This window comes from Ambystoma mexicanum, chromosome 1q (assembly GCF_040938575.1).
Source record: "Ambystoma mexicanum isolate Mex_15411 chromosome 1q, UKY_AmexF1_1, whole genome shotgun sequence".
NCBI classification, from domain to species: Eukaryota; Metazoa; Chordata; class Amphibia; order Caudata; family Ambystomatidae; genus Ambystoma; species Ambystoma mexicanum.
The window spans coordinates 1,371,582,236-1,371,609,103 of NC_090922.1; the positions used below are offsets into that span (position 1 = coordinate 1,371,582,236).

The following is a 26,868-nucleotide window of genomic DNA, read 5'->3' on the forward strand; positions in this document are numbered from 1 at the left end:
TTGTATTTGTTAAAAGTGTACTGTTTCTAAATAATTCCGCGCACCTCCAGTTCCATTAACATCTTTCCTTTCCACCCATAAAGATATACTTTCGGAATTCGGGAAGACATCTAGTACCCAAACACCTTTCCAACCTTTCTCTACCCTCATTAAGTGCTCTACGCTCCCGACCTCACCTGAACAACTTTCATCCATGTCTGGCCTCTGTAGGCTTTTATGGTCCAATGTACCCTGCTCTGTGCCTCTCCCATTTTTCTTTTTGGCCTCCTATTCTGGGAAGAAAATGTGTTGGCGTTGCATTTGCATCCTGAATCCAGTAAGGTTGTTCCTCTCTCTGCAGTGTTATCCTGATGCTGGCTTTGGACCCAGCTTTCCATGGTGGGTAATTCGCTCTGGCAGCTCCGGTCAGTGTTTTCTCTACATTTCTTAGCACTTCTGGGAGAAGCAGTCCTGCAAAAGAAACACAAGACCACCTGCCCAGGACAGAGGCTGATAAAAGGTATTGCGGCAGAGACAGCAGTAACAGGTTTCAGGCTTCTCTGCACACGTTCGTCAAACATGATTGCATGTCAGGACACCCGCTTTAGTCAATCAGTGCCCCAAAGACTCCCGTTGTAGCTGATGGTTCCCCTCTCATCTCTCTGCTCCAGGTTCCGTACTGCTTTGTGTCTTTTTTAAGATGAGGAATTTGTGGAATGAAGCAATAGTATAACATTATAATAACAAATTACGTTTTTAGTATTGCGTTCTGATGGGCTAGCCTTTCCTCACACTGACTCCTCCTCACCCTCCCAACCTTACCCTCTTCTGAAGAGCTAGTGTAAACTCTTGTAGTCCTACGGTACTCCAGAAGGGGTCTGGCATGGATTCACATGCTCATGAATATTCCCTGTCGTCAGGCTGGGAATCCTTGTTAAAGAAAAAAATCGGTATTTTCATTTTGAACTGTCTTTCTCCTAACAACCAATCACTGAGCTCTGGGTCATACTGCCCCCAGCCAATGACTGCCCTCTACCTAAGACCCTCCTCTGGCAGCCATCTTTAGATATTTACCGCACGTTCAAGTGTTGGGAGTCCTTGTGTTTAGCTCTCGAACATCTACTGTGTTTTTTAGCTTTTTGGAAGAGTTTTATGTTTCGGTCAATCAAGCCTTCTGCTCCATTGATCAACAGTCCGATTAACGGCGACCCGTTTTTTGGATTCTTCAGTGCCCTCAAGGGCAGGTTTTGTTGAGATCTTTCGTGGAGGCTTCCAGAAGATTCTTCAGGCCTTCGCCGCGTGGACCATGTCAAAGGAGAAGGATGATTCAACCCCCCCTTTTCAAGCTTTGCTCCGACTGCGGCTTACAGACTGTCTTCTCGGACGACAAGCATTCCCAGTGCCTTTACTGCCTGTACCTGACACACAAGGAGGAAGATTTTGCTTTTTGCCACGAGATGATGGCTCGCACGCTGAAGGATCAGCATGGGCGGCCAAGGTCCCTGCTCTGGGTGATTCCCAGGAGCATGCCTCTCCCGGTTCTAAGAAAGCTGAGTGGGCGTCTAAGACCTTTTGAGGGTGCCCCTCCTGCGGGTCCAGCGGAAGGCTAAGCACCGCAAGTCCACGGCCTCCGGGAGTGCCTTTGCGGCGGGCTCCTCGGCAACAATGGCGCGTCCGATGTCTGCAGCGACTTTAGTCACCAGTCAGCACTCAGGATCTTCGTCCAAGAGGAAGTCGGCCCATCCGGACAAACTCAAGGAGAAGCCCAACACCGACCTGCCGGAGAAGGCCAAGGGGGAATGGGGCGCTGACTAAGGCGATGATGAAGACGTCGACAACAAGGATACCGTTGAGGAAGGCGTCATTGAGCCGCAGGGCGATGAGGGCCTGGGCGCCCTGCCTGCTTCCTATTCCGCCTCTGCCTCAGCTGCTGCATAGAGACCTCTCGGTGGACATTCTCTTTGCACAGCATACTCTGATCTCCGAGATACAGACAAGGATGCCTATTGCGCTGGTGGTCACTCCCGCAACGGCCGACCCTCTTGCGATGGAGGAACTTGCGGCCAAGAAGAGGAAAAGGCACCCTCTGCCTCCTTGCCACCCCTCGCCTCCCACCTCCTCCCCGAGGGATGAGACGGACCCTGACACGTCGCCGACTGGCACGGACGACGACGATGGTGGGATGGGGGACTTCCCGTTGCCACCTCACAGATCCTCTCCGCAGGACAAGATAGGATTGTTTCATGCAATGATCTCCAGAGCTTCAGAGCTCTTCCAACTCGCTCCAGAGGAGGAGGAGGAGGAGGAGGAGGTGGAGGAGGGCTTGTTGTACCAGCGCCACGAGGTGAAGATAAAACCCATCCTCTCAGTCCCACCCCTGGATGACGTTTGGGACGAAGGCTTGTCTCTCATGAAGAAACCTTCTTCGGCCCTGGCAAAGAGGGATCGCCTTGAGAAGAAGTACCGGGTGCTAGACTCCGTGCCCAAGTACTTGTGGGCCCAGCCATCGCCAGACTCTGTGGTATCGGCAGCGGCCAAGAAGTCGTTGGGCGCTTCTTCCTCTGCAGTATCCACCCTTCCGGACAGCGAGGGGAAGAAATTAGATGCCATTGGGCAGCGGGTTATCTACTCTGCGGCCACTACCATCAAGGCCGCCAACGACCTCACCATCGAAGCGCGCTATGACTGAGAGCTGTGCTTCAAGATCCCTCCCATCCCGGACTTCCTCTGCAACGACAAAACGTCAGAAGCGTTGGAAATTCTACAGGGAGGTGAGGTGGCGTTGGAACCACACCATCACAGTGGCCACGGACATCACCGACACGGGGTTCCGCCAGATGGGCAACAGCGTTTGTCTTTGTCGTCGTGGTTGGCTCAAGGCCACCAACTTTCATCAGGACGTTCAGATGAGGGTTTTGGACATGCCCTTTCACAGAGACATTCTCTTCGGGAATGCTGTAGATGAGTCTCTACAGGCCATCAAGACGGACACAGAGACGGCACGTGCCTTGGGCATTTTTCAACATCGACGGCCGTCCTTTCGACCCTCAGGAGGCAAGTCCCAAGGATCTTCCAAAGGATTTGGCGGGAGCTCCTCTTCTTACCGCCAACCCTCCTGCTCCTCGGTCCAGGAAACCAACAGTGGCCGTTCCAAGGCTTTCAGAGGAGGACGTTGTTTTCGCCAGGGACCCCAAGGTGGCCCTTCGACATCCAAGCAAGATTGAACCAGCCGTGACATCGGGCCCCCACCCATGCACCCCATTGGGAGGCCGGGTGGACGAACTTCGTCAGCATGTGGAAGACTCCACACCACTGACCGTTGGGTGCTGGACACTCTCACCCACGGACACACCCTGAAATTTCAACTTAAGTGTCACCGAATACCACCGGTGGCTCGGCAGGAAAACCACATCCCTCGGCTGCTGCTGGAGGTGCGGCCCATGCTAAAGAAAGGAGTGATAGAGCTTGTCCCAAAGTGGCTCCGGGGCTCCAGAGGTAATTCCTCGTGAAAAAGAAGACTAGGGGCTGGAGACCCATGCTCGATCTCCGACGACTAAAAAAAATACATCATGTCTTCAAAGTTCTGGATGGTCCCCTTCAGCACATGCTCAGACAGCTCTAAGAGGGAGAAATTCTGTTGTTGTTGGACTTGGAGGATGCGTACTTCCACATCCCAATTCACGAGGGACACCGCAAGTTTCTGCGCTTCGTCGTTCAGGGGCAGCATTACCAATTCAAGGTCCTTCCCTTCGGATTGAATCAGCGCCAGCTCGAAGGACATCGCCGTCAACCACACAGCGAGGAGCTTCCTCCTACTGACTGATCTGGGGTTCTCAGTCAACTATTCAAAGTCCTGCTTGACTCCTTTGCAGGACGCGCTGTTTCTGGGATCCAGGCTCAACACGATGTCATGAAATGAAGTGAAAACAAAGAGGAACTCAAAATACCCCAGGAACAAAGTGGAGTCACAGGCTGAAATGAAACAAAGGCGTGTTCCCGTGTAACTAGTATTTAAACAACTAATTGGAAGGCTGCCAGCAATTAATCAACTGGTAGCTATCATGAATGAATCGTACAATTAAGTAGAAAAATATCACCTATCCTACTATGCTTGTGCAGTATATATTGTTGTTGACACAAAACCACAAAGACACAATGGTAGACAAAGATATATCTGTTTATAAGAAAGGAGAAACCAAATTTAAAGCTTGTGTTTTTGGATTACATCATTGCTTTTAAAGACAATAATGAAGAATTTGACCAGAAGGTAATAAATATTTACAAAACTAACATCATCTTGATAATACACAAATACATTTGACTTTCAAAAAAAAAGAAAAAGAGAGAAGCTGAATTTGACAAATCGCGCTCAGTATGGCAGCAGCCTGGGTCTGCCTGTAAATATGCTGGATAGGTCATACATCGGGCTATAGCTAACTGTCCCTAACTCAATTAGGGCTAGTATGTTTGGCCTTTTTATGTGGCAAAATCACCCCAGAATGTAAAATGAAAACTGGGTGAATTTCTTTTTATAGGACAAGTGCTAGTAGAGTTTTAAACTTATTCAAGTTAAACATGAAGCTTAAGCAGATGTACAAAAGTCTGAAATAATGTACTACGCCTTCCGCTGTCCAGAGTAATGGTAAGCGTGAGTTGAGTCACCACGTCCGCTGGTCACGGGTGTAGGCACAACCCCCGTGCAAAGACAGTGGCAAACCTGACGTTTCGGTGGTATATGGACAATTATAGACCACCTTCGTCAGAGATATTGATCCTTAGTTCAGCCCCTATAGAACAACCAAACATGAACATATCACTGAGTTATTAGTGACTAGCTGCCAAGCATTAGCATGAGAGGCAATTAAAAAACAACGTATGGTGTGTATAGGACCGGGTAGTTCCCCTTTATTTGGAGCAGTGCCGCATAGCTACACCCCCTCTTCCATCCTCCCTTGTTGTAGTGCAACACCAAATGGGTGTAACCTATTAGTGCATAGAAGTATTGAGTTTATTGAGTGTAAGTAGTATCAAAAAGACCTTTTGGTGCTCCCCTAAAAAGTATTGATGGGGTGCTTTTAGAAACGTGGAGGGAGGGGAAAAGGAAAAAAGTCTAAAGGAAATAAGACCCCAATTCACTCACAGGGATCTGAAATTCCTACCTACTGCATTGCTGTGGATGCCTAGTGAATAGGCATTTTTGTAGTCCTTGCGCTAATGTGGATAAACTCTAGCCACGGGTCAAGAGACGTCTCCTCACAAATGTATATGACAGTCTGAAACAGAGGAGGAGTGCCAGTAAAAATACTGGCTTTTAACGTGCACCCATCACATATTTAAGCATGATTTATAGTAGAATTTTAATGCAGAGATCGGCACGTTTGCAAAAGTAAACGTACCTGATACGGGCGCTGTAGTCGCATGGAAAAAGATGCCGTTCATTCAAATACTAATGCGGACAGGGAGCCATGTTGCTGAGGCTCGTGAAATATCCACATGCCAGCAATGCAGGATGTGTAAATTCCTACGAGACAAAACATATGTTTTGACTCACAGGGATAAGGTGGGCACATGAAGTGAAATGTAAGCGGATTCGTAATTACTTCCCTTCAGTTAGCCTTCCACCATAATGTAGCTGTCCTGAGTGAAGCACTGGAACCGAGTGAGGTGCCTTGAATTGCGGGGGCGTCGCTACAGGTAATGGTATAGGTAGAATCATAGGAATAAAGAGGACTGGCGCTGCATGGCCAGCTCAATTCAGACTGTAAAAACATGTGCTTAGCCATAGAGGATACCCATGGGACATATTAAAGAGGGTATCAGGTAATAATATCCCCATATATATGGTCGCCGTAAATAATATTGCCGGGAAAATGTTGTGGCGATATTATTTGGGTGACCATAAATATGGGGACAGGGGTGTTCCATGCAATAATGTCGCCACAAAAAACGGCAATTTTTCAGCAATATTTTTGCATGGTGAGATTTTCGTGGCGACATTATTACATGGAACCTTAAAGAGATGCCAAGGTCATCAAAATCGAAAATCCTAAAAAAGTGAGTGAGACCCACCCATTAGAATAACAATGCCATAAATTATGCTAAGTACAAACATAAATGAAACATACATAAGAAAGATAGGATTGGAAATTAAGTGGGTTATGGACAATGATTTTTACCAAACTGGGAATGCGTCATTGAGCCCATGCTCAATGGTATCCAATAGAAAAATCCAGCGTTCCTCCTTGTTAGCCAATGTTTGGAGTGGGTTTGCCGCATTCTTAACAACATCAATAACCCACCAATGTAGGTCTTCCGTGGTGTGGCCATATACCATAAAGTTGCTCACTAGGGGCGAGTTGATAGCTTTGCAGCGAATACGGGAGCGGTGTTCCGTAATTCGCGTATGGACCGGGCGTGTGGTTTTGCCTATGTATTTAAGTCGACACGGACACTCAATGCAGTAAATCACCCACAGTGTTTTACAGTTTGAATGGTGACGTATTCCCAAATGTTTACATTCAGAGGGAAAGCTTTTACTTTGACAACAAATTTGACAACAACAAATTTACAAACAGAGCAAGTTCCACAAGGGAAATGCCCTGTGAGGGGCCGGAGGTCCCAGCTAGATGTTATTGATCTAGAGGATTTACTCTGGGTGGAAGCATGAAAGGACCAACTTCAAGTCCTTTTGCCTTTTCATGGCAAATATCGGGAGTGGTTCTTCAGGTAAAGACAATTGTCCCACAGACCAATGTTTTTTTAATAGTTTTTTTTTATTAGAAAGGTGTGTGGGCTATATGTGAGAGCACACACTAGTTTGTCTTGTGCTGTCTTATCTTTAGGTTGTAGTAGAGTTTCTCGGGGGTAAATCTCGACCGTTTATATGAATCAAAGACACGTTTTTTTTGGATAACCCTGTTTAAATTTGGTAGTCAAGATCCTTGCATGGTGGTCAAAATTGGATATTGATGTGCAATTTCTTCTTAGTCTCAAAAACAGAGAATAAGGTAGATTTTCTTTTTGTGTGCGCGGATGGAAACTGTCAAAATGCAATAACATATTGCGATCAGTGGGTTTAGTAAATAAGGAGCAAGCCAGTTTTTTGGTCTGATGCTGAATCAGCAGGTCCAAAAAAGGAATCTGGGTGTTACTCATAGAGATAGTGCATTTGATGGTATGATGGCATTGGTTAAGCCATAGCAGGAAAGCATTGAGATTATCTACAGTACTACGCCAAATAAAAACAATATCGTCTATGTATCTTCGCCAGCTCTCAATGTGTTGCCGATAAGGATTTAAATCTGAAAAATAAATTTTGATTCAAAGTCAGCCATAAAAATTATGGCCAGGCTAGGGACAAATGCTGCCCCATAGCCGTTCCTTGAGTTTGTTCATAGAACTGGTCCTGATATTGAAAGTAGTTTTTAGTGGGCACTAGGGAAAGCAATTCCATGATAAATTCCACCGGTGCCGTATTGCATGATGTAGAAAGAGTCAGGCTAGAGCGTATGGATTCCATGGCCTCATCATGAGGGATGTTAGTATATAGCGCTACGATGTCTAGTGTGACCAAAAGACTGGAGGCGGAGTCAAAAAACATACCTTCGAACAATGAGATGACCGAAGTGCTGTCCCTTAAGTATGTTTCTGTTTTTTAAGTAATTGGTTGGAGGTATTTGTCAATAAATTGACAGATAGGTTCAAGGATAGAACCATAACCCGCTAAAATAGGTCTGCCTGGTGGTTTAGTTGCATCTTTGTGAATTTTAGGGATGTCATAGAATTTCGGAGTAGAGCAATTTGTTTGATAGAGAAAATCTGCTTCTTTTTGGGTGATCCATGAACGTTGGAGTGCATAGTTAGTAATCTCTAGGATCGATTTCTGGATCTCCTTAATCGGGTCTTTATGGAGGAGACGGTAGCTCCCTGGTATATTAAGGAGTTCTGAGGCCATAGTGTGGTATTGTGTCTGGTTCATGATAACTATGCCTCCGTCTTTATCGGCAGGCTTTGTAACAATCTGCAAATTGTTAGTAAGAGACTTAAGTGCCTGCCTTTCTTGATGTGTCAAGTTGTATCGTATTGGTCTTTGGTGATTTTCTAATTTTTTAAGGTCGCTTAGGACACATTTCTCAAATCTGAGTAATTCATTGGGCATAGTACTGTCATCCGGAGTAAATGTTGATTGCGGATGTAGCCCTGTTTCGCTCTCATCTGGCGGGCATTCTTTGTCTGAAAAGAAAATGTTAAGCCTCAAGAACCTGAAGAATCTTCTAATCTCCGTTTGTACATTGAACCAGTCTGTTGTCCCTTTGGCCAGACCTTGCAATTCTGTGTCAGACAGCGGAATTTGGGAGAGATTAAAGTTACGGGGGATGGTGATAGGAAGGATGTGATTATGGATATCAGGAAAAAGATTGATCGGTGCGTACATGGGAGAATGGATTTGGAGTTGGCGTGGGTCCCCAGCCATAGTGGTATTTTGGGTAATGAGTTAGTGGATCTGGCGGCGGGTGAGGGTATGAGAAGGGGAGAGGTTGATGTGAGATTACCTTTAAGTGTGGATGAGGTGAAGGCGGTGGTGGTGAGACGGGTCATGGATGAGTGGCAGGAGAGGTGGGTGAGTGGGGCGAAGGGCAGGTGGATGTTTGGTCTTCGTGGGAAAGTGTCAGTGGAGGTGGATGCGGGGAGTTTGGAATGGAGGAGGGGGGAGGAAGTGATGCTGAATCGATTGAGGATAGGGCATGTGGGGCTGAATGAATGTCTGTTTCGAGTGGGGAAGCGAGAATCGAGGGATTGTGCGGTGTGTGGGGTGCCTGAGACTGTGGGACATTTTCTACTTGGATGTGAGAAACATGTTGCAGAGAGAGAATTGATGAGGGTTCGGTTATCTGCGCTGGGCGTGGCTGAGTTGAGTGGGAAGGCTTTGTTGGGAGGTGATGGGGTGAGTGGCAGGAAGAAGAGCAGTGTGTTGTTGGATTTTGTGAGACGGACGGGGAGGTGGGAGGAACTGTGAGTTTATGTGAGCTAAATAGTTAGGTGCACATCATCCTTTAGGATGGGGAAGCGCCTGCGTGGGTCCGCCCATGCTTTCGATAATTTAGAAGAAGAAGAGGAAGAGATTAAAGATGGGGAGGGTTACCGACTCCATGTTGACCTGCTGTTCCTCCTGCGGTAGCGTGGTCGCCTGGAACTGGGGGGGAAACCATCCTGGGCCGCGAGGTGGACCGTAAGCCTAAAAAAAGGCTGCGGCGGGCCTCGAAAAGGGCTTTCGAATGAGGGATAGTAAAAATCCCCATCTGATCTTCAGGAATTGCTGCTACTACCTGAAAATGTGACTTGCTGTTGTGAATTGCCCGTTTGATTCCTTTGGCTCGCAATATTGGCCGAGTAGTTGGGGTCTAGGTATGGATAGATGACCTCTACTTTGAAGTCTAGTACGTCTTTAGCCAATTTCTTTGTTTTTTTTGGCCAAAGTTGTGTCTTTGAATTCCTGAAATAATTTATTAATTTCTGCAAGTTTGTCCTTTGCGTTTGTTACTGAAGTGTCATTAATGAAAAGTTGTTCTGCTGTGTCTAGTTCCTGTTGGACAACATCCCCTAGCCGTTGGCTGTAGAAATGGTGAGAACCATTAAATCACGACTGTATTTTGTTGCGATATAACTAAAATTAGTTTTATATTCTTGATCATCTAAGAAAACACAAGGTTCGTTTCGGACGATAAGACCAGATGGAATGATATTCTTTAAGTATTCCTTAAGGAAGTGTCCGTGAAGTGTAGTGCGAAATTATTTCTTTTTAAGTAAGTCATTCGCAGTATTGGAATAAGCTGTCGTCTGATCTAGACCTGTGGGGTCAAAAAGTGGTAGACCACAGAGTATCGCTCTAATTTGGTCATCATCATAACTTAAAGTGACGTTTTCGGCCATACTGTCATGTCTGGCGTGGCCATCGGAGGAGAGCGTGGCGGCCATCCAGGGCAAGGTGCAACAGCTGCTCGCTCTGAAGATTGCCATGGTGAGGACCATCAAGTCGCTGCTCGGCATGATGCCGTCATGCATTTATCTCATCCGACTCTGCAGGCTACGGATGCGGCCTCTGCAGGAGTTCCTCGTCGCCCGTTGGATTCATGTGTCCGGCAGTTTCCAGGACAAGATCCCTCTGGACGAGGGGTTCCGTAGGGCGATAACATGGTGGGGCGTGTGCTCTCAAATAAACGGGGCATGGATTTCCAGACCCCACCACGTCAGGAGACCGTAACGACTTACGCCTCCCTGGAGGAACGGGGAGCCCACAGCAGAAGTCTTCACGCCAGAGATCTGTGGCTGCCGCAGGAAAAGACATAGCACATCAATGTTCTGGAGCCACGGGTGGTGTTTTGGGCCCTTAAATCGTTCCTGCCATCCCTCAAGGGAAAGTTGGTGCGGGTCTTCACGAACAATACCACCACAATGTTTTACATCAGGAAACAGGCCGGGCACCAGGTCGCTGGCGCTCTCCAAAGAGGCGCAGGACTTATGGCATCTGGTTCCTTATCCCGTTTCATCTGGCAGGAGTAAAGAACACAGTTGCCGACTCTCTGAGCAGGGAGCTTTGCTCTTGCCACAAATGGGAACTTCGGCAGGACCTAGTGGAGAACCTATTCCTCAGATGGGGCAACCCCCAGATCGACTTGTTTGCGACGTCTACGAGCACCAAGTGCCGGAGGTTTGCCAGCAGGATTCCCCAGCAGGGGAGCATGGGGGATGCATTCTCATTCCCGTGGGAAGGCCTCTTTCTGTATGCGTTCCCTCCGTTGCCGTTGTTACTTTGAGTCATCAGTCAACTCAAAGTGTGCCGGTGCCGAATGATCCTCGTCGCACTGCCGTGGCCGAGGCAGTTCTGGTATCCAGACCTTCTCAGCATGTCAGCGTCTCCACCAGTCAAGCTGCCAGTGGCCGCGGATCTTCTCGCCAGGGAAGGAAGTGCCATTCTTCACCACGATCCAGGGTTTCTGAACCTGAAGGCCTGGCTCCTGCAGCGTTAGAATTAGGTGGCTACGATCTCCCGGCGGACTGCAAGGAAGTTCTCACCAAGGCTAGAGCATCGTCTACTTTGAAATGGTACGGACTTAAGTGGAAGAGATTTGCTGTTTGGTGTCATTCCCAGAAGATCTACCCGCTGTCGCTGGCCAAGTCAGGGCTGGCCCACGCTTCCATCAAGGTTCATCTGGCGGCCATCACCCGTACACCAGATCCCCAGGACGACCATCCTTGTTGTTGCACCGCTTGGTCAAGGAATTCGTCAAGGGACTATTCCACTTGTTCCCGCCGGTGAAGGCTCCGGCCCCAGCGTGGGAGCTCAATGTGGTGCTTAGTAGGCTCATGGGAGCTCCGTTCGAGCCTATGTATTCTGCACCACTCAAGTTTTTGTCATGGATAACTGCTTTTCTTGTGGCCATCACCTCCGCACGATGAGTGGGTGATATCCAGACTGTCTCCTGTAAACCACCTTGTTTGACTTACCACGAGACGAGGGTGGTGATTGGGACGCACCCCTCCTTCATGTCCAAGATGCCGTCAGACTTTCATCTAAACGAGCCCTTGGTGTTGCCAGTGTTTTTTCAGACGCCTTTGTCGCCGGCTGAAAGGACTTTGCACTTGCTTAATGTGGCTAGAGCGCTGAAGTTTTATGTGGCCCGCACAAAGTGTTTCCGGAAAACCTCTCAACTTTTTGTGAACTTTGGCCCTGTGAACCATCATAAGGTCCCCTCCAAGGCTTCCATTTCCAGGTGGCTCTCCGGCCGTATCACCCATTGTCACTGGTTGGCAAACCGACAGCTGCCTGGTCGTCCGAGGGCCCATTCCACCAGAGCAATCGCTGCTACAACGGCGTTCCTGTCTGGGGTGCCCCTGCTGGACATCTGCAGGGCTGCTACGTGGAGGTCGACACACACCTTCACGAAATTCTACTGCATCAACAGGGATTCCAGGGAGGAGTTCAGAGTCGGCCAAGCAGTGCTGTACAGCCTGTTTGCTTGAAGGTGAGCCTGGTGAGGAGGTAAGAGATGCTTATGTTGAGCCTTGTCACCTCCCGTGGTTGTGCATGTGTGTACTGCTATGCATTCTTTATTCATGAACAAGTGAATCCATGCTAGACTGCAACCTGGAGAAGGAACAAGTTACTTACCTTTACTGTTGTTCTCCAGCATGGGTCTAGCATGGATTCACATGTGAACCCTCCAGCCTACCCCTCTGCGACTCTTCTCTTGGTCCTACTGCCACTTTACGTGCTACCAAATCTGAAGATTGCTGCCAGTGGAGGGTCTTGGGTAGAGGGCAGTTATTGGCTGGAGGCAGTATGACCCAGAGCTCAGTGATTGGTTGTTAGGACAAAGACAGAAATGAAACTGAAACTGATTTTTTCTTTACCGAGGATTCCCAGCCTGACAACGGGGATTATTAATGAGAATGTGACTCCATGCCAGACCCATCCTGGAGAACAACAGTTACAGGTAAGTAACTTGTTCCTTCCTCTGAGGCTGAGAGGTGACTACTGAGCATAACTGAGGTGATGGGGTGTATCCAGCACAGTGTGTACCACTGACTCAGAAAGCCTACAAAATTGAGTATATTTGAGGTGTATTATTAAAGTTGTAAAGAACTGGTCTGGGAAGACTGGGATGGAGGAAGCTGAGGGGATCCCTAAGGCTCTCGCACCTCCCTCTGTGCTCCCCCCACACTAGCCTAGGCATCTCTAAAACCCATAATCTCCCTGACATAAAAGCAAGGTAACTCTTACTATCTAGGAATGTCTAATCTTGTCAGGGAATCTTAAAGGCCATGGCCTTTTCCATCTCCCTCCAGAACATTTTAAGCGATGCCACTGGTCTATTTGACTGCCAGATGTCACATGGGTTTTCTCTCATCTTTTCACTCTGTCTCTAGATCTCCTTCTATCTCCACTCTCCCCCCTCTGTGATCTTTGTAGTCTCCCTCTCCCTGTACCTATTCCCTTCTCACTTCCCTACCTTCTTCCTCTCCTATCTGCTCCCCTCGCCTTGTCTTTTCCCCTCACTTCTGCCACCCTTTCACTACCTGCACCTCTCCCTTCTTTCCTGACTCTTTCTAGCGCTACCTCTCTCCTCTCACCACTCTCCCTAGAAAATAACTGTTTACTGTCCTGATCTTACACACTCCATTCCTGTCTCTCCATACTACCTTTCCTCCCCTTTTTCCACTGTTGCTCCTACTGCCACTTTGCACACTCTTTCCCCCCACTCTCCTGTCCCACACCCTTGGTCACTTACTCTGACTCAGGCCCTTGCTAAATCCCCCTATACTTCTCCCCCGCTCTTTTAACTTTCTTTGACTCACCTTGTTCACCCCCCTCGCCACAATGCACTGAACTGGTGCCACTCTCATACACACAATACCTCACTATTAGCTGGGCTTTTATAGTCTATCTTTCCTGCTTCCAACACTCATATGGGTTCTCACTGGTCCCCCCCCTGGTCCATGACAATCTCTGGCTAAGCTATCCCCGGAAGTTTCCAAAAAGGCTTTGGCCCTGCCCCCTTTCCAGGCTCCATTTATAGGGTAGCAGCCATATACCAGGGACACTTTTTTTCCTTGTGGCTTTCTTAATGTGCTGGTGAGTTTTGTTTCTAGTTCGGTTTAGGAAGGACTTCTACCTCTCCTGCTCCCCTGCAGTCCTGCCTCTCTTAGTTTCTTTTCTGTTGCCCCACCATTCATCTGTGGTTTGGCTGGGGTTGGTAGGTCAAGTGTTTCTACGTCCCCTGATAGCTGAACACATTTCCAAAGTCAAGCTGACACTGGAGGTTTTATTTCTAAGATGTGGAATCTCTGGGAGTAAATACTAATCTATTCGAAAGAACATTACCAAAGGTAATTCATTTGTTAGTTTTAGGAACTGAACTGATGAACACAAGGCTTATTTTTTTCCTAAAACTTAAAAATGAATGTAAAAATAAAGTGGACGAAGATTATAAAATGGATAAAAGTTATACGTTTGTGTGTTTAATATTTATTGTAAGGGTGCTGAAGTATGAGTCTGACAAATGGTGGCATGGTGATTGGCAAAGTCTTGCTGTTATAAAAGGAAAACAAAAGGGGACCTATCTTGCACTATTTCAAAGAGGGGTTATCCTTCCTCAATTAAATAGGGCAACAGAGTCTGTCGGGGTGTTGAAAGTAAAGAGTCCACCATCCTGTATCGATGTTCTATTTATTTCCCTTACACTATGAAAGAAACTAAATAACAGAGTTTCAATGAGTCGAAACCAAGACTGAACTTTGAGGGTGTGCGCTTCTTCCTCGTGTTACAGTCTTGTACTAAAGGAACATAAAGTTCAGGTTCCTCAGCTTCTCGAGGTATAGCTTACAAGCAATGTTCCTTATTGGTTATAGTTGTTTTCTCTATGGTTCCCTTGGGAATTGGCTTTCTTCAGTCTACCTGACCAGGGGCATGACTCTCTCCCCTCTGGTCTTTCTCAGGTTTTGATAGCTCAAGTCTCAGTGGTCAAATGTCTCCATTACCCTGGTCTTTCTCTGGCTTTTCTTTCATCTAGACAGCCCTGGTTCAATAACCTTCCAGGGATTGACTATCTGCTTCAGATGTGGGTCCCAGACCATTATTTCTGTGGTGTTTTGGCTTGTAGTATTTGGGTGGATATCTTCTTTCCCCAACTACTCCGATGAGGAAGAAGGCTTAGGAGGCTGCTTGTGATGTGCTGGGGTTCCCTGACCCTTTCTCCTTAGTCTCTGCAGGCCATAAATACAGGGTGAGCGAGCTTCCCAAAAAGTATCCCGTTGGGCTCTCAAACCTTTTGGGGAAAACCTCTGAAAGTTCAAGCTGTCTCATGAGTCACAATGCTTTCAATTCACCCCTAATGTCCATGCAATTATGGAACCGTAATTAATGTCGGGAGATTTGTGGAGCTTAAAGGCAAGGTATAAAAAAATTTTATAAATGAGGAAAATAATTATACATTAATATACTATGTAGAAGGAGGAAGTGACTTGAATTGTTTTTAATATTTAAAACAATGTTATCAATATGGAATTTAAAAAAGGGACTTTGACATAAGGATGGGCCACACTGCAGTTAAGTGTATGGTTCTTTATTGCATAGGTACTCTTAACAGTTGTGGCTAATGAGACCCCCAAACAAGAGTCCTTCTATCCACTGCCAACACCAACTACTCTGTCTGGATTCCCCTCTCCCAGTTCATATCAAAACATCACCAACATCCTTCAGGGTCCCACCAACCGTTCCTGGCCACCCAGAGCTTCATAGGGTGCTTACCGGCACTCTCCGGTTGTCTGTGTGTCTCTTCGACCTCCTCTTCAGGCTCCTTCTGACTTCTGGTGTGGCTGCAATGCTTCAGCAGCATTTCCCTGCCTTCGGGTTGCTCATCTCGCTTCAAGCGTGCACACCGGCGTCCTTTACCGGCTGGCTGCCAGAAGCTTCTACTAGTCTGCTGCTCCGTCCAAAGCAGAACTTCCCGAAACACTTCTGCCCTCGGATAAGCGCCTCGGGTCGTGCTGTACTCACCTTCCATCTCGCTTATGAATCTACTGATTTTTCTCTCCGGTGGGCTTCCCTCCCAACAAAGTCCTTCTTCCCTTTTCATTGTACGGTCCAATTCAATTGGTTTAGAACGTCTAGTCTATCCACGTTGGTTCCAGGGGGTATTTCTGCATTACTCTGCGCTTTCTCCTCGTCTCAGCAATGATGATGATCTCACTCTCTACTGGGTTGTTGGTGTACTTCTTTATCCCAGTTTCTGAGTGTGCCTTCCCTAATTCAACCCTACTCTTCCTCGTCTCATTGCTTCTAGAAAAGTGATACCATCTACCCTAAGTGTGTAGGGTCGATGGAGTTTGAATAGGGTAAGTGGGTGAGATATGGGGTACTATCTGCTGGATGTACTGTTCTCTCTGGATAATCGTCCCTCATATGGGGGAGATCCTTCCCCATGTGATCCTCCAGCTGAGTACCACCACCAGGGGAACTATTGGTAAAACTGCCTCACCTCCCTGGCTACATGGGAAGGGGCTCCCCCTAGAGATGAGGGACGACATCCTGAGATTATTCACAGTATATGCATTTAATTGTTTTGCAATTTTAAACAGATTTTATTGAATTGGATGCCCCTATTTTTCATACATGATTTAAATGGATAATGTGTAATGATCTATTTTTATAAGTGTCAAATAGCCGATGAAAATAAAGTAAATCTTGCAGTGTTGTTATATGTACATACCTGTATTGTGTACATTTCAGATTCCAGGTGAGAACCTCTTCTGTAGAACCTGCAATTGACATTTGTGGTTTGGGTGTATGGTGGTGTTTTGATCTGAACTGAGAGAGGATATTCCAGACAGAGTGGTTGGTGTCAGCAGTGGAAGGAAGGACTCTTGCTTGGGGATCGCGTTACCCACGACTTTTACAGTACCTATGCAATGAAGAACGACAACACACTTGCCTGCAGTGTGGACCATCCTTATGTCAGTCTCCCTTTTTGAAAGTACAAATTGTTAATATTGTCATTGTTTTAATTTAATATTACAAACATTTCAAGTCCCTTTTCCTTTTTCTACATGGTATATTAATTTATAATTTTCCCTTTTTATACCTTGCCTTTAAGCACCACAAATCTCCCGACATTCATTGCGTGTCAAGAATTTCATGGAGATAAGGCGTGAATTGAAAGCATTGTCACTGACTCATAAGAGAGCTTGAACTTTCAGAAGTGTTTCTAAAGAAGTATGAGACCCCAACAGGACACTTTTTGGGAAGCTCGCTCACCCTGTGTTAGGGAGAATGTTCAGAAATATGCCAATTACCTTCTACCTTAGAGACCCCTAGCTCTTTTGCTGGACTTTAGGACTTTTCATTTTTATCCTGGAGAGAGTGAGACCTTTTTCCTATTCTTGTGTATTTTTCATTGATTTGAACACTGTTTCTTTTGGTTTTGGAGTCTGACAAACTCCATAGGCATCATCTCTTTACATTGTGTCACACAGCACCTTCAGAGCAGATGCACAGGGAAGTCTGCCAGATTTCCCCATGGCTTAAATACCTTCTCTTGGTTAAACTACTGTTTCCAAGAGCAGTGAAGTGAAATTGAATTCACTTACGTTTGTTACTTTCTAGACCCAGCACACACTATCTTAAAATACAGTGCTGGAGGGGTTACTTAGTATCCCCATTGTCTAGATTTTCATGGAACATGTTTATGTTACCCTTTCTTTTTTTATATATTTATTTTTATTGGTTTCAAAGAAACCTTTAAAAAGAAGAAGTGATACAAGCAGGGTTACAAAACCAAAAAGCTCACACAATCCCTCCAGGTTGACGACATCATGTGCCATTATTTATAAATCGATATTGGCTTGTCAATGGTTACACAAGAACCTTAAGATGACGATTGTTGCCGCTTAGAAAGCGGGATCAAGATTTGGTAGACAGATTTTCAGGTCTTTTAAGAACGTTACTAGCCCAAACGTGAGTTTTTGCTCTGACCCATCAAACATAGTTTTCCACCAATCGTCGGCAATGTAGGTTTGTCGCTCCCAAAAGATAGGGCCGAATAGACGAGTTTGCAAACTTCGAAGCTTTGGGGAAAACAGGATTAATCTGTTGATTGCTCACAAAGTCGACACATAAGGTGTGCATTTCCATTTTTGTTCTAGTTTCTGTTACGATCTTTAGTGAGGTACAGATTAAGTCTAAATTGTATGAAAAGCAATCTTGAGTTTTGGTCTGGCGATTGAAGCAGGTATGGTTGTAGTTTATCATATGCTCTTGCTTCATAGGGAACGTCTTTCATAAGGCGAGTGCTTAGTCTGTCTGCACAGGTTAGTAGCCAATCTGCTCTCCATAATTTTTGTTTTGCTTTCTCAGGGTTTTCCAGCAATGTCGTAACCTCAATGTCGTTCACGTCAAGTACATCAAGACACAGTTTGCTCGACATATCGAGAACCGTGCAGTCCGGATCAGTATTTGGCTTATATAGAATTTTGAATTGTGGTGCCAGGTTTGTTATAATAGTCTTCCTGTAAAGGTTTAGTAGATTCCATGTATGGATACCAATCCTAGTTCGTATCTTAGATTTAAGGTAGGACATCCTTTAGGAAGATGAAGCGCTCTAGACCAAAAACTATTCCCCTGTGTACTCCACAGGTCATGTGGGGAGCCAAGCATGTTCTCTGCTCTGTAGATGAGAGCCGGAACGGCCTTTTGATGGTAAAAATCCAATATGGGTTTTATGGAAATCTTTCCAAATTTTTGTTGATAATAGCAGCTTGGCAAGCCAGCTGTTAACATTTCTTCTTTGTTGCTTCGACCCAGGGACCGTCATTTATATTAGAACTTATCCACATTCCAGGTACTTAATAATGGGCGATGTTTTTAAAGTTGTTTTTTCAAGGTGCCAAGCCACTTTGCCGCGTTCACCTTTTTGAGTTGACAAATTGCGGAAAATCCGTATTTCACATTTTGCTTGTTGATACAGAGCCCATTTCTGATGACATATGTTTCCAGGGCATCAAGCTTGCGTTGGAGTCCAATGGGCGTGGCGTCTAGCAGGATCAGGTCATCTGAGTAGATGAACCAGCCAACGGGCGACCCGTGTAGTTTGGGAGAAAAGGCAGCCACTGGATTAAATGGGCCTCCGATGTCTGAAATAAAGAGATTTAAGATCATGGCTGTTAGGGAGAATTCTCCTTTATGGCTAATTTCCCTCACCTGGTGAATCCCTCAGCAGCTTTGCTGGATTTCAGGGGTTTATTTTTTCCACCTGGTAAGAGTGTGAGCCTTTTTTCCCGCTCTTACATGTGTTTTGCTATGTGTATTTCTACTTTTTGTGTGATCTTGGGCTCTGGAGCCATACCACTCCATGAGCCCCACTTTTGTGTGTGTTACACAGCACCTTCAGTGCAGTGACACAGGGTTGTCTTCAAGACTTCTCACTGACTCCTTTTTTCTGGAGCTGACTACTGTCCCCCAGAAACATGTAAAGTTGCTATTAACTTTATGTAGTCTTTTTAAAATACAGAACCAGTACACCCTATCTTACATGGAGTATTGGAAAGGGCTAATCCCTACCCCTTTTTGTCTTTTCCTCTTGGAGCTTTGTTTTGATGTCTTAACATTTAAACTTGGCTGGTGGCAGTGGTATCTACCCTAACCTTTCTACCGCGATTATACTATATAAACGTGGTACTATTTTAGGCTATTGTATTAGCCTCGAACATAAACCCGCTTGACCAAATACTTTTTCTTTTGGCTCCGGTCGGGTTTAGTCGTCATTTCTTTTTGTTAAGGTCCTTCTTGTGTTTTACTTTTCGTTCAAAACCAGGTTTGCATTCTTTGTTTGCCGACCTTTGGCGGGCTTCTGTCCAGAAGCCCTCCTTTGGCGTCTGGGTGTCTAGGTGGGCTGAATGTGAGGGAGGGGTTTAGTCCCCCCCTGCACAGGGTCTCCTTGGAGACCCAAGTCACACTTTGTGTCGGACAACCCCCCTGCTGAGTGATTGACAGCCAGGCTGTATGAATGGGGGATTTTTGGCATAAAAGGCAGGACTCTTGGGCTGGAAGTATGAGTCGCCACTGGAACTGCAAGAACCGAAGAGAAGCGGAGAAGAAGACGGCTGCTGCAATTCCCGAGTCCCGGTGAAGCACTGCTGCAGTCATGAGCTATCTACCCTTCAACGACAGAGAAGATCCCGTCCGGAGTCTTCTTCCCTTGAGCCTGGTGGGATCAACCAGCTCACCCTCCACAGCCAGAGGATCCTCTTCTTGGTCGAAATCGCTGCACACAGCTGTGGTGGTCCGGATAGCCATCTGAAGAGCCTCTCCTGTTTTAAAGGAGCGCACCTTTTATTCACCCTTGCTTTGCTGCTGAGGGCCTCATCCCTGGATAGTGCAGATCGCTCCAGACGTCGTCCTTCTTGTCCCTACTACTGAAGCTCCAGGAACCGTGAGTCTCCAGGAACTAACAGGAACAAAGGCCGTGGCACCAGCTTGCTTCAACGATTAAGGTACTGTGTCCGACTTCGAGGAACTGGGGTGAACCCTTCGTCCTCACCAAAGGCTTGTCCTTTTCTTCCTTCCCTCTTATATCTTTTGCTTCCCTTTGTGACAGTATCTAAGTACTCCTGGCAATCTCGAATCGTGAACTGTTCTAACCATGTGATCCTCGGTAACAGGAACCCTGTTCCACTTAACACTGGCGCAGGCCTATTGACTTTTATTCACTTGTTAGAAAGTGTCCTCCGATTCCATCTGCCTTGACAAAAGTATTGTCTATGATTTATATCCCTAATTCTCTTGTGTTAATTCATGTGCTAAGTGTGTTTGACTTCGGTCACATTTCTTCCTGCGGGTACGCTTAACTTTCGTAAGACCGAACTGTCATTACTGATCGCGTATGTACTCCCGGTAACGTCTTTGTTTCCCAACACCGGTCTGTCAAATCCTAAGGTACTTACCTTGAATTGTTCTCCACAAGGGGGAATTGGTTGTTTGTAGTATATTTGAAGTGTGGTTTTATTTTACCAGAAGTGAAGTGTTTTGTGAACAGGGGGTTTAAAAATAAATGTCCTTATATTTTTTTACCAGAAACCTTGAGTCAGTGTTTGCCTGAGTCACAGTAATTGTAGTCCTTTGTGTAATCTCTACTACTGCTCATTTGCTCTTTAGATAAGTCTGGCTGCTCAGCCATTGCTAACACTCTTTTTGTGTAGTACAGGCTTGTACCAAAGGTGAACTTGTATTGCCACTTGTAGTCTTCATTGTGTGCAGTGGTCCCTAAGGGCACTGCATATGATTCTGCCTACAATGGCTGCAAGGGGACAACCCTGTTTCACGCCTCTGTATGTATGTATTGCTGAGGACAAAGTGCCGGCGAGATCCAATCTGATTTTAATGGTCGTGTTGGAAATAAGTTCCTTGATGGCTTCGAGTAAACTTGTTGCGCACTTCCAAGTTTTCAGTTTGACCCACAGAATTTGTCGATCTACACTGTCGAAGGCATGGGAAAAATCAATTGCTGCCACGTAAATTTTGGAGTTTGTTCGAATAGATTCCATTTTCAGTAGGTTCAGCAAAAAGATGTTAAGGCCACATCCGACTCCTTTCACAAAACCAGCTTGCCGGTGGTCAATGTAGTTGTTTTCCATTGACCAATTCAGCAGCATTTGTTGGAGTTGGCTTGCGTAAATTTTCCCCAATACATCGAGAAGGGCAATAGGTCGATAATCTTTTGGATTCGACCTTTTGCCTTTTTTAAAAATGGGGACGATGATGGCACTTTTCCACGATTTTGGTGTGGCATGTTTTGTTGTTAAACTTTCAAACAGTGTTTCGCAGACGTCTGCCCATGTGTCAGGATTTAGTTTGATGGTGTAGTTTGTGAGCCCATCAGGTCCCGGAGCCTTCGATGTACGGGATTTATTGATAAAATTCAGGATGTCGGCTCTGTCGAATCTCAAGTCCCAAATGACCAAATTTGTGGGATTTTCGTGTGTTTCATCTCTATTTTTGCTGAACATTTCTGTGTAGTATTTCACCCAGGTTTTTTCAGAGATGGGTGAAGCTTGCAGCGCTTCCTGGGGAGCTGCAAAGTTGTTAAGGCTATAAAACTCAGAAGAGTTCTCGTTTTTAAGTTTCATCAGCATCTCTTACAAGTCTTTCTGCAGTAAAATTGAGTTATGGGCCTTATTCCAGTTCTTATATTTCTGCATTGAAAGTTCTTTTTGTTGCACGATAATGATCTAGATCCTCACGAGAAAGCTTTCTTATCTCACAACGAAGAAAGCGTTTGTGCTGGGACACTTGGATGTCAAACTTATGTTTATGACAAAACTTAAGCTGTTTTGTGCTCTGTTTATGGTCAGAGAATTGAGACAGAAGGTGTTGATATTCTATTGTGTCAGGTTCTGCAGTTAGGCTTGAAACAATCTTATTGACGTCAGAAGTTTTGAGGTTAATTCTTAATCTGCCAGAGTGAAAGGAGATAGAATGAGCCCAGGTCGGCTGTGTTAAGATATTATAGATGTTAAGTCATGTTCAGCATGTCGTGATCGCTGTGTTCCATCTTTGACTTCCAGACAACATGCTTTTGTTAGAAGTGGTTCGGAGACAAAGATGTAGTCCAGTGTTGAAAATTGCTGGTCTCTGCTCCATGTGGGGTTGGCTGGAATATCACCAGGCAGATTCCCGTTTAGCAGTGCCAACTTCTGAGAATCCATTTCAGAGCACCATGAGCGGGCCGCTGAGTCGTTTACCTTCCCTCTTTGCGTCTTTGTTGATACACTGGTGTCATGGTTCAAACAGTCAATATTCAGGTCTGCGCAGATTATTATTTTTGTGGCACTCAAGTTCTCAAGTAGTGTGTCTACGATAGTGGTGACGTGGTCAATAAATGGTACTATTCCTGTAGCAACCTGTTTCCAATATAAGTTGATGATGTGTAGGAACACAGGTTCACGGGATCCAAGTAACAACACTTTGGCAGACTGGATGTAGGGAGAGATGTTTTTGGTCTCCACATTTCTTAGGCCAGATGATTTTTTTTACAGCGATTAGAAGCCCAGCCATTGGTTTTCCTTTCCGCTGTTTCAGCGCGGGATTTAGAGCTATCTCGAACAATGGTAGTATTGGGCATTCCGTTAGCCATGTTTCTTGTAAACATACCAGGTCAAGGTAAAGCATCCATGGCGTGTGAAACGGGTGTAAAAAGCTGTGCGTGTTCCAGGATCCTAAGGTCATAGGCAAGGGATCTTGGGGTTCCTGGCATTATTTGCTCTACTTCGTGTTAAGAGTAGAAGCAAGCCATGCCCAATTACCATGTCAGAAGTGCATGTAGTAGGACCATCAGTAGCTGCTACATCGGGCATTCCACTTAGACCCACAATGGTTATTTTTATTTGCTCACCCGCTGAAAATTTGTCAGGAACCATGGTTCTGTTAGAAGAATCGGACTTGGTTGCTGCAAGGGACCCAGACGCTCTTTGGATTTTTTCACTTTCGTCTGTTGAAAGGGTCACTATTTGTTTTTGGGAGGTTTAAGTCGGGGCATCTTGTGGAAATGTGTATAGTTCAAAGCCCACGGACAACAGCCCCCGGCCTGCTTCCAACAAGATGTCTCGAAATATGCTTGAAGCAAGATGTAGAATCACCTTGTCGTTTCTTTTTTCCGTATGAAATTCCACGATTTTCAAGTCATCGGGAAGAATCGTTCTTAGGCTAGGCACAAGATGGAAAAGCCTAGTTATATAATGACGATTCAGAATTAGGTCGTCCAAGGGCTCCACTCTTTCCAAGATCAGTTGGTGGTATGGAGAGGGCTTTTTTGTAAATTTTGAGTTGGCTAGGTCTCATTTATGGACAGGGTGAGTTGGCCCTGAGGTAGGAATGCAAGGGTGGAGTTTGTCTTGCACTGAGAGCCTTGCGGACTGATTTCGAGGTTCATTGACTTTATGTAGATCCAGAGTTGCCTCAGATAGTTTTATTTCGCAACTCGATGAAGGAGACTTGTTAACCACAGTTTTACCTCGTTTTTCCTCCATTGTCAGGAAAGGCGTGCCAATGTTTTTTTTTTTATGATAGGTGGCAGGCGAACAGGTTGCACCAGGGTACAAGTCCTCTGGCATTTGGGCAAGATGGAAGCTCTTAAAGGCTCAGCAAGAAGCACCTTAACAGGTACGTTAGTGCATGTGTTAGGGAGAGCAGTGACTGGTGAGTCAACAGATAAGTTCTTTAAGGAAAGTTCTTGGTCGTTTTGGTGATGCTCGTCTTCATCTTCATACGTCGATAAGTTGACCAAGTCAGTTTCGTCGTTTGAAGACCCGTCTAGAACAATAGGATCAGCGTGTGAGTTTTTGTCCTCACACCACTTTTTGTTTTGGAAGATTGTGTTCTTGGGGCCCAGTGTTATGCACGGTTAAATTTACAGTTTTTATGTTATGCAGGAATTTTCTAGATCCATTCCCCCGCAGCCTTTTGGTTGCAGGTTGATTTTTAGTTTTCCTTTTCGTTGCCTGGTTTTTTCCAAAAACAAAGGTAGTCGATGGCTTTACTGGATGTTGTACTCCTTTAAAGATGTTGAAGACCTCCAAGCTCTTGGAGGAGCAATGATCGATGGAATCTGTCGCACCAATTGCCGTTCTTCGTGCTTATGTCAGCACTGTGAGGTAAGAGACTCAAGGATGAGGGCATTTGTGGATATGCAAGGGCAGGATTGCAGGTTCGAAGACTAGTTGCCAGTGCTTCGCCAAAGGAGATTGCGTGCGACGATGGATCCCAAACTGGTCCATCTAAACCGGCTGAATAAGCATTTTTGGCGAGACCCTATCGGAAAGTTCAGCTGACCCGCTAGCGCTGAGTATAGATTTTTTGATGTTAGCTTGGAGTTCCTTAGATGTCGATTTGACTGCAGAAAAGACGGCGCTTGGGGTCGGTACAGACTTCGTCGTGTCGGCTTTGTGCCTGTCAAATTCGGTAGGCCAAGACGGAGGATTGTGGAAATGACACATCCTGTCATCCAAGTTCGCAGAACTGACCGTGTTCACGTGCTGCTTCGGTTGGGTGTGCCCAAGAGACTCTTATATAAGTACAGGGTCACAAGTTGTGGTAGACGTTGACAAAAGGCCGGTAGCCGTAGGCACGGGCTTGGTATTGGCTATGGTCGAGACACACACCAACTCTTTGTCTTGTGCATCAAAGCCGATTTGGCTTGACTCGTTGCAATGATATCGTGTTGAGTTCTCCGACTTTGTCCTATAGAGTTTCAATGCTTCCTTGGCTACTTCAGCAAGTATTTTTTTGTCCTCATTGTTGTTTTTGGTTTGACCAGAAATGATGTTTAGTGTGGACTCCATTTTACTGCTTAGAGATGTTAAGTCATCTTTGCAGTAGATGCTCTTCCTCTCAATGTCGATTAATTTAGTATTAAGAATTGCAGCCAGGGTTGTGAGATCTTTGATGTTCTCATTAATATGTTCATAAAGCTTGGTAAAAGGAGCGATGGATATGGCCAGTGATGCCATAACAGTCGCCTGAAGATCTCTGTCCCAGGTAGGGTCACTAGGCTTCGTAGAATTCTGGTTGCTGGATGCCTGTTTATGTCAGCAAAAGCGTCTACTTGTCCTAATTTTCGGATAGGGACGTTCCATCATGGAAGAGTCAGTAGACGAAGTGTCAGATAGAGAGGAATCTGAGATCAGATTACCATTAACCCTCCAAACTTTGGTTCCAGGCTCACTTGCAAAAGGCGCAGAGCTGGTATTTGATGAGTACTGAGCAGCACGTGAGCCGTATTGCGGCTTTTTCCTTTGTGAACATTGCATTGTGGAAGAGCTGCTAGCGCGAATCCTCCTATGTTTAGCGCCACCGGCATCTCTGGTTGGGGGCTTCACCGCAAGATCAGGGCATGCAGCTAGGCTTTCGGCTATGTTTGTGGTGTGTGAGCAGTGTTTCCGCTGACAGCTGTTTCCACTTGGTGAGTTTTCTGGGCCTTATTGATCAGAGCTAAATCAGTTATCAGTTTATCAGCAATGTCCAAAGAGTTGCGACGATTTTCGGTGATATGTGCTGGAAACATTGCACTCAGGCTTTGTAGATGGCAAACCGGAAAAAAAGTTGGAGAGAGGCTAGTAATTGGATTTACATTGTGATCACAGGACTGTATGGAGTCTGGGAAAACGTCGCAGTAAGAACCATTGACACTCACCGAATGGTTGGCTGAGGCACTGAAGTAGACGGAGCGACCAGGCATGGGTGGAACTGCATCTGGTGCTGATTTCACTGTTGTAAAAATATCAGAGCTCGTAATGTGAGACAGCAACTTGTCGGGGTCAGGTCGCGGCAATGTTTTTGGGACGTTGCATGTCTGCTCTAATGGCACGTCCAGGTGAGATGCCGCAAGGCAATGATCCAAGGGGTCGTAATTGACCAGGGCAGCTTCAGTGTTTGGAGAACATGCACACTGCCCGGCACACCCCCGTCAGCCCCTCCTTGTTTTGCTGCAGTCTCCCGGTGCGCCGACAGTGGAGCGGGCTTTGTAATTATTACCAATTCGGGTGTTAGAGCGTGTGGGCCGGGGATGTATTCAAAGGGTGTTAGTGTTGATGCTCCTAGGGGCCTTTGGGATCTTAATGACTTTGAGGTCTAGCATTCGCTTTCGCTTATGGCACTGCATGTTTGTGAAGTTGCGCAGGGCGTGAAATCAATGTGTTCAGCAGCAACCACCGCGTCCTGGGCATAACTGCACAACTGACTTACTTGATCTCGACGGGCTCGGCGATGCAGGGAGGCTGCAAGAGTGGAGGCTTCCTGCGAATCCTCGGTGGGTTGCATCCGTCTTAGTTGGGCCAGCGTCTTCAAGAACACTTGCGATGTAGCTGGCAGATCAAAAGTTCCCAGGGGGCTGCTCATGGTCGAGTGATCCAACGTAGAAGGAGGGGGAAAGAGGGAGAGGAGGAGGCAGGTAGCAAGGAACAGGGGCTGCAAAGCTGCTCGGCTGCCTCAGACTCTACCCTGACTCCACGCCCGCTCCGCGGGGGAACGAGTCTTTGAAGGTAGCACACGTCCACAGACAGTAATAGACAAGTGTAGACAGACTGGCTGGAAGGAAGCAGTACCCTTTCTACAATTAATGGCTGGTGGCAGTGGTTTACTTTCTCTTACCATTGTGTGTTTCTACAGCGGGTTGCAATTGCAGCTGCAGTTAAGCACCCATGTCAAAATGACACCAGTCTTCTGTTTTCGCCATTTCTTGTTGGAAAGGTCCTTTTTTAAATGGAATCTGCACGCCAAACCAGGTTTGGTCCCTTTGTTTGTTTTGTCTTTGCCGGGATTCACCAGTGAAGCCCACATCTGGG

At 46.2% G+C, this 26,868-nt stretch overlaps 1 protein-coding gene across 5 annotated transcripts in view; it reads left to right on the forward strand.

The window, feature by feature from the left end:
- SPATA6 (spermatogenesis associated 6) overlaps nucleotides 1-26,868 on the forward strand; it is a 264,385-nt gene that overhangs the window by 87,656 nt on the left and 149,861 nt on the right. The gene's annotated exons all lie outside the window — the stretch shown is intronic.